We start from the raw sequence: 11,142 nt of genomic DNA, 5'->3' as shown, positions 1-11,142 counted from the left end.
TTGATGCCAACAACATCAAAAAAGTTGGGACGGGGGAACAAAAGGCTGGTAAAGTTGTGTAATGCTAAAAAAAACACCTGGTGGTTGATTGACAACAGGCCAGTAACATGATTGGGTATAAAAGAGCATCTCAGAGAGGCGGAGTCTTTCAGAAGTAAAGATGAGGAGGGGGTCACCACTCTGTGAAAGACTGCATGATCAAATGGTGCAACATTCAAGAATAACGATTCTCAACATAAAATAGCAAAGAACTTTTGCTTTTCATCATCTACGCTACATAATATCACTAAAAGATTCAGAGAATCTGGAGAAATCTCTGTGAGGGACAAGGCTAAAAACCAGACGGCACTGCATTAAAAACAGACATGATTCTGCAGTGGAAATCACTGCATGGGCTCAGAAACACTTCTGAAAACCACTGTCTGTGAAAACAGTTCGTCACTGCATCCACAAATGCAAATTAAAACAATAAAACGCAAAGAAGAAACCACAAATAAACAGGATCCAGAAACGCTGCCACCTTCTCTGGGCCTAAACTCCTTTAAAATGGACTGAGGGGAAGTGGAAAAGTGTCCTGTGATCCAATGAATCAACATTTGAAATTCTTTTTGGAAATCATGGACGCTGTGTCCTCCGGGTTAAAGACCACTCAGCTGGTTATCAGTGCACAGTTCAAAAGCCAGTATTCATGATGGTATAGGGGGGCATTAGTGCACATGGCATGGGTGACGTGCTCATCTGTGAAGGCGCCATTAATGCTGAATGATATATACATGTTTTAGCAACATATGCTGCCATCCAGACGACGTCTTTTTCAGGGAAGGCCTTGATTATTTCAGCAAGACAATGTAAATCCATATTCTGCATGTATTACAGCAGCATTGCTCCGTATTAAAAGAGTTCGGGTGCTAAACTGACCTGCCTGCAGTCCAGACCTGTCAACACTGACACCATTTGGCACATTATGAAACAAAAAATACAACAAATGAGCCCCTGAACTGATGAGCAGCTGAAATCCTGCATCAAACAAGAACAGAAAACATTTCACTTTCTAAACTACAGCAGTGTCTCCTCAGTTCACAAACGCTTACAGAGTGTTGATGAAGAAGAGGTGATGAAACAGTGGTAAACAGGCCCCCGTCCAACTTTTTGGAAATGGGGTTTTACTTTGGAATATATTTTTTCCATAGCTGTATTTCTTCCTCTTGCTCTGAGGGAGGTCTTTCTGCCTCTGTTGCTCTCAATGTTCTCAATCGCTCTAATGAAGCGCTCTAACAGATCAATCACACCAGGTTCATTATAATCCAACCAACCTGCCAAATACCCTAAATATTATAACTCACCACTCAAAAACACTGATGATGAAAAAGTTTAATTGTATTAAAACACTTTTTAGGAACATCTGATGTGATAATAACAGATAACATTGCTGTGAGAACAAGAAGATAACCAACAGAACCATGAACACTCAGAGAACTGTTTGCATGATTAAATGGTTGTTGTCATGGTGAATTGGTTCTTCAGATTGATGTGCTGTATATGGTTTTATATAGAACCCTTCTGAAAATGGTTCTATATAGCACCAAAATTGGTTCTTTTTGGCTTGACATCATAAGAACAGCAGAAAATGTTGGTGCTATATAGAACCATATACAACATATTCAGCATCAATTTGAAGAACGATTTCACCATGCAGAGAACCATTTAATCAGACAAAGGGTTCTTCTAGCGTTCATGACTCTATGTTGAACTGTCGTCTTTACTAAAGAACAACCATCTTTTTATTAGGGAGTACATTAAATACCCATGTTAAGTGTTACGGCGTGTTAAGTTTGTGCCCTGCTGTCCCTGCACTCTGAAACCGATGGCTCTTCAAGGGTTCCTTAGTGAAGAAAATGGTTCTATATGGAACTATGAACACTCAAAGAACCCTTGGCAAGCTTACATGGTTCTCTGCATGGTGAAAGGTGCTTCAGATTGATGGAGAATGTGTGGTGTATAGTTCTGTGTAGCACCAAAAAAAGGTTCTGCAATTGTTAAGATGTAAAGCTTGTATACAATAGCAGAACCTTTTTCATAAAGGGTTTCTCACAATCCAAAGAACCCTTTAAGCATGCATAGGCTTCTTTGAATGTTCATGGTTTTATATAGAACCATCTTCTGTACTAAAGAACCCTTGAGGAACCATCCTTTTAAGCTTGTACTCTACACAGCTGTAAATGGTGCAGTATTAAAGTTAAACTCTGGTTTGTTTCCAGAACGTGTTCTGCAGAAAGTCTTGTGTGGAAGTTCCAGAGAGCTACAGGAATAATAGCCATGTTCATTTCCTACCCTGTAGCGCTCTGGACAGTTTAGTGGCAAACAACTTCAGCTCCAATTAGCAGTGAGAGAGCGCAGACGCTAACGCAGACCCGCTAACACTCAGCTTTAATGTGTTCAAGCTGAGCAGAACACGCTGCTCTAGATCTGAGCTTCACAGCTCGGAACCGTAAGATCTCCAACAGCACTGATCCTCAAACTCACAGCTCAGACACACTGCAGTGAGACGGACCTTCTACACACTCTTAACACTCAGATCCGAGCTTCTGACCAAAACAGAGCAACACAGCAAACAGCTCACACAAGACTAAAAACACATCACAAACCCACACGGGAAAAATATGGACACATATATATATATACATATATATATGTGTGTGTGTGTGTGTGTGTGTGTGTGTGTGTGTGTGTATTTGAAATACATTTCAAACACTAAAATGTGTTTCAGAATATTTTGCCATATTGACCAAATATATTTTAAAATACATTTATACATTTGTATTTCGGTCATTCTACAGAAACGTCCACTGTTCTATCTCTCCATAGGAGTCACTGGTGTTACTGATCTTCATCTGTGTTACACATAATAAAGGAAACACCAGAGGTACAAAATACCTGCTACAGAGCATCAAACCACATGTTGTCCATCATGGAATATCCACTAAAATATGGAATTTAATCCATTTGTGTTTTACAACTACCTCACAGTAGGTCACACATGTGACTTCAGCTAAAAGCTTCATATGAAATCATGAGCTAAATTTTGTGCACAGTTTGTGTTGGTCATCCTCTGGTCCTTCATCAGTGGTCACAGGATGCTGCCCACAGGACGCTGTTGGCTGGACGTTTTTGGTTGGTGGACTATTCTCAGTCCAGCAGTGACACTGAGGGGTTTAAAAACTCCAGTAGCACTGCTGAGTCTGATCCACTCGTACCAGCACAACACACACTGACACACCACCACCACGTCAGTGTTACTGCAGTGCTGAGAATGATCCACCACCCAAACAGTACCTGCTCTGTGAGGGTCCATGGGGGTCCTGACCACTGAAGAACAGGGTAAAAGGGGGCTAACAAAGTATCAGAGAAACAGATGGACTACAGTCTGTAACTGTAGAGCTACAGAGTGAAACTATACGGTCAGTGGAGCTGATAAAGTGGACAGTGAGTGTAGAAACAGGCGGCTGCTCTGTGAGTGTATGTGTGATACAGGGTCACTGTAATTTAAATGCCTTCAGGAGCTGAACTTTAACAGAAATACGCTTTAATGAAAGGAAATAAACAGTGATGTATGTAACTGTGGATCCGTTTTCTCTGCAGGAGTGTTTGGTTTGTATTGCGGGTCTCTGGAGAGCTGAGCTCACTGACTCACTGCCTCTGAAATACAGCACTGCGCCGTGTGTTACTGTGGGGTGAAGCGTCCGCAGCTGGAGGAGGAACTGACCATCACTACCTGCTTCATTTAGGACTTTCACAAACTGTAGATCAAGAAACGGAGAGAAGTGAGGTTCTGTGAAGATCTGTGAGGCTCTGTGAGGTTCTACGAGGTTCTGTGAGGATCTGTGAGGCTCTGTAGGGATCTGAGAGGTTCTGTATGGATCTGTGAAGATCTATGAGGTTCTGTGATAATCTGTCAGGTTCTGTGAGGTTCTGTGAGGCTCTGTAAGGATCTGTGAGGTTCTGTAAGGATCTGTGAAGATCTATGAGGTTCTGTGAGGATCTGTGAGGTTCCACAAGGTTCTGTAAGGATCTGTGAGGTCCTGTGAGGCTCTGCGAGGTTCTGAGTTTTGTTTGTTGTGTATCTCGGCTCAGCCTTGACCTATTAAAATGAACATCTACACTGACAGAGACAGTTCATCACTGAGCGTAATGTTCCGCCTGGAACCGTTCTGAGGTTATCTGTTCTAATTCACAGCTGGTTTTTGCTTCTCTTCTCCGTCTTGTTTCCCTTTAAGCTGTTCCATGCGTTCCAGGCGTGTGCTTTGGCTGCGCTGCTGCTGCTCTGATGTGGGTTTCTGTGTTGAGTTGAGCTTCTGCTTAGTATCCACCCTCACTCGGTGACGAGGTGACGCAGGAATGAGTAACGAGTGTGTTTTTCTCTCCAACTGCAGAACCGAGCGCATTAAACAGAACAGCTCTAAGGTCTGTAAAACGGCCTCGTTACTCAAAATACCAGCTGCTTTTGTCTTACACTGTTTACCAAGCTTTACTTTGGACCGACGCGTCAGCGTCAACACCAACCTTCTCACATCTGTCCTTCTGTCTGTCCTCACCAGGAGCAGATCAGGAGAATCCACACTGTCATCTTCGCATTTAGGGCTTAAAGTGCAGATAAAACTTTACAGAAATTGAAAACATTTCAAATTATTTTTTAAAAATGTATTTTATAAAATTACAGTCTACTGTCTTAAAAAACGAACAATATCATTATAAAAGGAAAATAATTTAATACGTCATATACAGTAGAAATTATGTTTGTTCAGTCTTTAGTCCGGCTTTACAGGTGAAACTTTTACATACCTAGTTGCGATATAATTTCCACAGCTCATATTTCTGATATACTGTATTGTTCTAGCTACATAAAGTCATCTGCACTCACATTTTGCAGGATTATTACTTGTTTTAACTGATTTTACAAGTCAAATTATCTTTCTATATGGCAGATCATTTTCTTGTTGTAAGAAATATACTCAAAACCAGCAAAATTATCTGGAAATAAAGTGATAATTTTACTCAACAAAATTACTTAACAATTACAAATAAGTGAACAATCTGAAAATAAGCTGACAAGAATCTCAACCTGAGAATTATTATTAGATTTAAGATCATTTCATTTACCAAGACTATTAATGCAATAATAATAATAATAATAATAATAATAATCTTAAATTTAGTCTTCACTGTCCAAAAAAAAAAAACGTCTCCAAAACTCCAAAATAGTAACTGAGGACAGGGCAGAGGCTAATCTAAAAAGGTTTTGTTCCAAATGCCAAATGATTTTGGAGTATTTCTATTGGTCCAACCATGATGACATTTTTTAAATGATGTAGAAAAATATAAATTGACAAAAATGGAGATACTTGTTTTGCTTTGGACAGCGACAAAATATTCCCAGTGTTTGTCATCATCAGATTGTTGTAAGATTATTCAATTTATATCTAGATGTTTTTGCTTGTCCCAAGTCAAAAAAAACTAGTGGAATTATAATATTCTATTGGCTAAACATTTTACCAGTCAAGAAATAACTGAAAATGATCAATTAGTGACAGTTTTACAAAATAAAATGACTGAAAATAAGTCAGTAATGTCTGCAAATAGAGAAAATAATCCTGTAATATTCTAACCGTAGTTTCATAATGAGAAAGATTAGATAGATTAACTAGACTTAAGATGATTTCACTCACCAAGGTAGCATTTCTTCAGTCAATCAACCTTTATTTAAACTCAGAGTACATTAAGAGACCCTCATTCACAGTGTAGCCAATACAGAGAGCAGGGATTTAAAAATGGATAGTAAAAACATTAAAAGCTAAAAAAGTAATAATTATCATAATAGTAAACTTAATAGTACAAAATCACAAAAAATCAATAAACCATTAAAATGCAACAGTATAGTAACTTCAAAAATAACAGACCAAATAAGAATAAAACAAAAAAAACATAATTAATGAAAAAAAAGGAATAAAAGATGTAAAACAATAACTTGGCCATAATGATTTTCCCAGTTCAGTAAAAACTCTCCAGTCACTGACCGAGTCTGATACACTGAGCGTGACCAGACACTGTTTTCTTATTGTGGTCTCACTGTGATCAGAGCGAGTCAGTAATTCTGAGCTGATTCTGGAAATGAAGATTGATTATGAGTGTGAAGTGATTGATTACCCTGGCGCTCAGTCAGGACCCAGAGATTCGTGTTAGTACAGGACGTAGGTCCCGGTGTGCGGAGGTGCTAATGAGCTCTGTGATGGTGATTTGTTGTGGCTCTAATAGCTGTTTTTATGTTTCCTGGTCAGAGAGGTCAGACCTGGAAATTGAACAGAAAATCCAGATAAAGACGCACATTAAAGCTGAAAGCGGGTGTGACGGATTACGGCTGCTGTGGGAACCTCTCAGTCTGCAGACTTTACCTTTAATAACCCTCATTATACACAGGATGAGGAACTTTACAGTGCGTCCAGCAAGTGACGGTGATCAGGGTCACTGTCAGGGTCACTGCATCTCTCTATTCATCACTTAGTACTGTATATTTATTATTATTATTAGAGTCCAAACCACTGTCCTGCGGCCTGGCCGGTCTCGTTATGGATTAACATGAAATAGTTCAGCAAAAACATCTGTTAAATTCCCATAAACATTAAAAATGTTTTGAATCCAAGTCAATTTTGAATTATGAATTTTTAATATTGAGTTTAACTGTTTACAGAAAGGCTGAACTGAGCTGATATATTAATTATACTCTTACAAAAAATGGTTATTCAAGGATCCTTAAGTAAAGAAAATGGTTCTATATAACAATTATAACAAAAAAGGTTTCTAAATGAATCACCTGCTCCATCTTCAGAGTTAAACAGGAGTCTTTGCTGGGTGAGCTGGTGTGGAATTACCCATTAATGACCCGTTATTCATTTCTTTATTAAGTCTTATTGCATTATTGTTGTGTTATTGTTTTGACCAGAGGAGGACGGGTTCCACTTTGAGTCTTGGTTCCCCTCAGTGGTTCTTCTTCTTGCTGCAAGGGAGTTTTTGTCCAGCTTGGTTTGCTCAGTTTAGCCTGGATTTCTGTGAAATGCACTATAGAACTGAAACTGTATGCGGGTCTCAAACCTCAAACATCTCAAATCTCTGATTCACCCCAGATGCCTTTTTCAGACCATATTAGATTTTTGAACTTTCAGTTCACTCTGGATGTTTTGGTTGATTACTGATCACCTCATTTGATCATTCGAGGGGCCACTGCTGATGTTCTTCCAGGATGGATTTCTGATTTCCTGTGTTGTTGTGGACAGATGCCGTCCGTGTCCTCGGCTGACCGCTGTTTTAACATCATCTTGTAATTATCGAAATTACACGCATGATGAATGAGCTCTGTAGGGAGCTGTGAGTTCAACAAACAGAGCTGTCGGGTATTAAGAACATTGGAGTGGACAGTTTGGATATCACAAGAGCCGTTTATGTGAAAAGAGCCTGCGGTTTTGGAGCTCCGATGGTCAAACACTGAATCATCTTTTGAGCAATTTCGATCATTAAATAAAGCCTTATCTTCAGTTTCAGCACAAAAGTAGACAGACAGTCCAGACCTCAATTCCAAAATGTTGTGAAATGCTAATAAAAACAAAAAGCAGTGATTTGTAAATCCACTTTCACATGTGTTTAAACTAAAATAGTACAGAAACCAGATACGTTTTCTCACAATGTCATTGTTTTATTTTTCCAAAAAATCCAGGGGCAATTTAAGACTAGGAACATTGTGAAATGTTCAGAAAACATCTTAAAGAGGAGATGTAATCATGCCTGGGCATAAAAGCAGCGTTTAGGAAAGGCTGAGTCCTTTATGAGTGGGGATGGGTCAAAGTTCAACACTTTACCCAAAAAATACTACAACAAACAATCCCACAGTTTAAGAAATACTATACTCCACCAAGCGTCTGCAAGGATTTTAGGTATTTCACCCTCTACAGTTCATAATATCACCAAAAGAAAAATCTCTGTGTGAAAAGGGCAACAAAGGCCCAACTGAATGCTGTGCCTCCTCTGACAGCACTACACTAAAAACTGGCATGTTTCTGTGATGGCGGTTACCACATGAGCTTAGGAGTACTTTGACAAACTGCTGTCAATAAATACCGTCAGTCTCTGCATCCACAAAAGCAGGTTAAGACTGTACTCTGCACAGTGGAAGTCACATATCAACAACATCCAGAAACACCGCCGACTTCTCTGGGCTTGAGCTCATCTGAGATGGACTGATGCTCAGTGCAAACGTGTATTGTGGTCTGACGAGTCAACTTTTCAGATTGATTATGGAGATAATGGACATCATGTTTTCCAGGCCAAAGAAGACAAGGACTGTCCAGACTGTTACCAGCGTAAAGTTCTTAATCCAGCATCTGTCATGGTGTCGGGAGGGGGGGGGGTGTTAGTGGGTAACCTGCACATCTGTGAAAGAACCATTAACTCTGAACACATTTTGGAGCAGTATATGCTGCCTTTTTCAGGGATTTTCAGGGGCTTATTTCAACATGACACACCAAGAGACATTTAGAAGGTGTTGAGTGTGCTGAGGGTGCGGGACTGACCTGCTGATCTTCTATAGAAAATGTGCAGCACTTTATATATTTATTTATTTATTTACCTTCATTTAACCTGGAAAAATCTTACTGAGATTAAAGATTTCTTTTTTAGGAGGATCCTGGCCAAGACAGGCAGCAACACACAACAAATTGTTCCCACAAAACTAATTACACATTCCAAAAAAGTAAAAAGAAAAAAGAAAATTCAATAAACAAACCCTAGTTAATAATTAATTAACTAATAGTTAATAAAACACTGACAAACCATTTAAGCCACTCCTACTGTCTGAAGAATGTTTAAAAAGCTATTAAATGACACATTCCTGAAGTTTTAACTCTCTCTGTAGCAAATTCCAGACAGACTGTCCAGCATAACTAAAAGCTTATCTTCCTAATACAGTGTGTACAGTGGGAAATATTCCTAAGGTTTTAGAGCGCTGATCAGAATTCCTGATTCCTTTTTGATATACAAAATTACACAGAGAAGAAGGTAATAAACCAAGTATATATTCATAAGTTATAATATACCAGTGAATCAGTCTGTGTGTGGTCAGTGAGGACAGAGCTGCTCTTTTGTAAAAGAACACAGTGGAGAGAAATCGGCCGACAGTTAGTAATAAATCTAAAAGCTCCATGATAAACAGTGTCTAATGTGCACAAACAGAACAACGATGTGTGCATATAAATGTCATTAATTACTGGTAAAAATGTGGCAGAAACTAGTTCCTTTTTGGCTTCAGTGGAAAAACAAGACTTATTCCTAAAATAAAATCACACTTTCATCTTCAGTTTCTTTATCTGATGTGAGATGAGGCTCAAATGTTAAAGAACCGTCTAATACTTAACCAAGATATTTGTATATAGACACATTTTCAACCACATTTCACTTTGATGGGTGGAGAGTTTGAGGGTGTTTTCCTTAAAATTGTACACAACATTGTTTAAGACTACAAAGTCTGTGTTGTATAATATTAAAATAATCTTATAAACTTGGTTTTGATTAGTTGCTTAACGGTAGGTGACAATATCATCAGAATAATAATGAAAACTTGCATTTGGCACATTATGACGAAGACTATTAACATATACAGTACAAATCAGAGGCCCCAGAATTGATCCCTGAGGTGCAACCTTCACCGAGGACGCTGCGTTATACCAGATTAATAATTCACAAACCACAGAACAGTGATGAAGCACAATATATGACGATGAAGTCCCTGCATGGTTGCACAGCTGAAGACTTGTATAACTGAACTGCTGCTTTCAGATCTGGATCAGTTGTGTCTTCAGTCCCCAAATGACTACTAAGTGCTGTTAAAGGAAAGATGATATAACACAGGGATAAACAGGCTCCAAACTTTTTTAGAGGCATCAATTGTGGGAGAGCGCAAACAAAAACCATAAGGTAAAACATCAAATATTATTTTACTTGTGCTGTTTTCAATTTAGTACAGTTTGAACAGAATTTCCTGATCACTGCTTTGTGTTTTTATTAGCGTTTCTCATGCACTTTTTTGGACTTGCGGTTTGTTTGGGCTACAGTTCTACGGTCCTTGAGAGGAGAATAATCTCCCACTTCACCAGCTCAATGAAGGTTCCTCCTGAAAGTGTTTTGGATAATAACGGGGTTTTGATGGAAAATAACTCCTTTAAATAGAACCGTTAAGGTCAGTTTTCTCAGGCTGAGCGTAAACGTTGCTTTGGAGTCGTTTTGTTGGCAACTTCCTCAACAGACAAATCAGAGCGAGAACAAACTGTTCACAAGTGATCAGAGTTTATTCACGTCTGTAAACACCTCTTGCAGCCTTGAAAGTGCAAGCTGATGCAAAAGGAAATGTAACCAAACATTGTTTTTTTCTTCAGATAATCATCATATAAATAAAGCAAAAATAGATGCACAAAAGACACAACAGGAGAAGAGAGGAAGTAAAGGTGTGTGGGGGGGGGGGGTCATTCATATAAGGGGTAAAAAAGAAAGAAAGAAAGATAGAAAGAAAGGAAAAAGGTCCTTTTTACACGTTGAAAAGTTTACAGTGTCCTGTAGGGAGGCGTTTGCGGGACGTCTATGAAATTCGTCTTGTTGCTTTTTGGGATTTTTTGCTTGTCAGTCAGGAGCTGCTGGGCTTTATGTGTTCCTGGTTTTTGGGAGGTGTGGGGGGGCTCACCTCTCCACCCTCTCCCCGGAGAGCTAGTTGAGCTGTCCGCCGGGTTGACAGCTGATGTTGGAGTTTTCATTGCGCTCCTCTGGTTTAAGTGTTTTCCCGCTGAGTCTGCAGCATTAAAACAGCTTCCAGTCCACCGTTTTCCAGCTTCCTGCTGCTGCGCACTGTGGAGAGACCAACAGCAGCAGTGAGACAAAAAGAAAAGAAAGAAGAAAAGAGAGGAAAAACACTGGACTTCTTTTAGTCTCCACATGTGCTTATATTTTGCCTGAGTCACCATTTAAGTCTGAACAGGTTACTAGAAATATTTTCTCAAATTGAAGTCAAAAGGACGAAAATGTGTGCAGTAAATCACTGACATTCCCGGATCA

At 39.2% G+C, this 11,142-nt stretch overlaps 1 protein-coding gene across 2 annotated transcripts in view; it reads right to left on the bottom strand.

Moving 5' to 3' along the window:
- Window positions 1-9,827: 9,827 nt before the first annotated feature.
- raly (RALY heterogeneous nuclear ribonucleoprotein) overlaps window positions 9,828-11,142 on the bottom strand; it is a 102,761-nt gene continuing 101,446 nt past the window's right edge. For both annotated transcript variants that reach the window (XM_036571616.1, XM_036571618.1), the window contains exon 10: window positions 9,828-10,935. The gene's annotated coding sequence lies outside the window, so the exon portion shown is untranslated. The remainder of the gene's footprint in view (window positions 10,936-11,142) is intronic.

Source organism: Colossoma macropomum, unplaced genomic scaffold, assembly GCF_904425465.1.
Source record: "Colossoma macropomum unplaced genomic scaffold, Colossoma_macropomum, whole genome shotgun sequence".
NCBI lineage: Eukaryota > Metazoa > Chordata > Actinopteri > Characiformes > Serrasalmidae > Colossoma > Colossoma macropomum.
The sequence above is the reverse complement of the archived record's forward strand: the minus strand, read 5'-3'. Positions and strand labels throughout refer to the sequence as shown.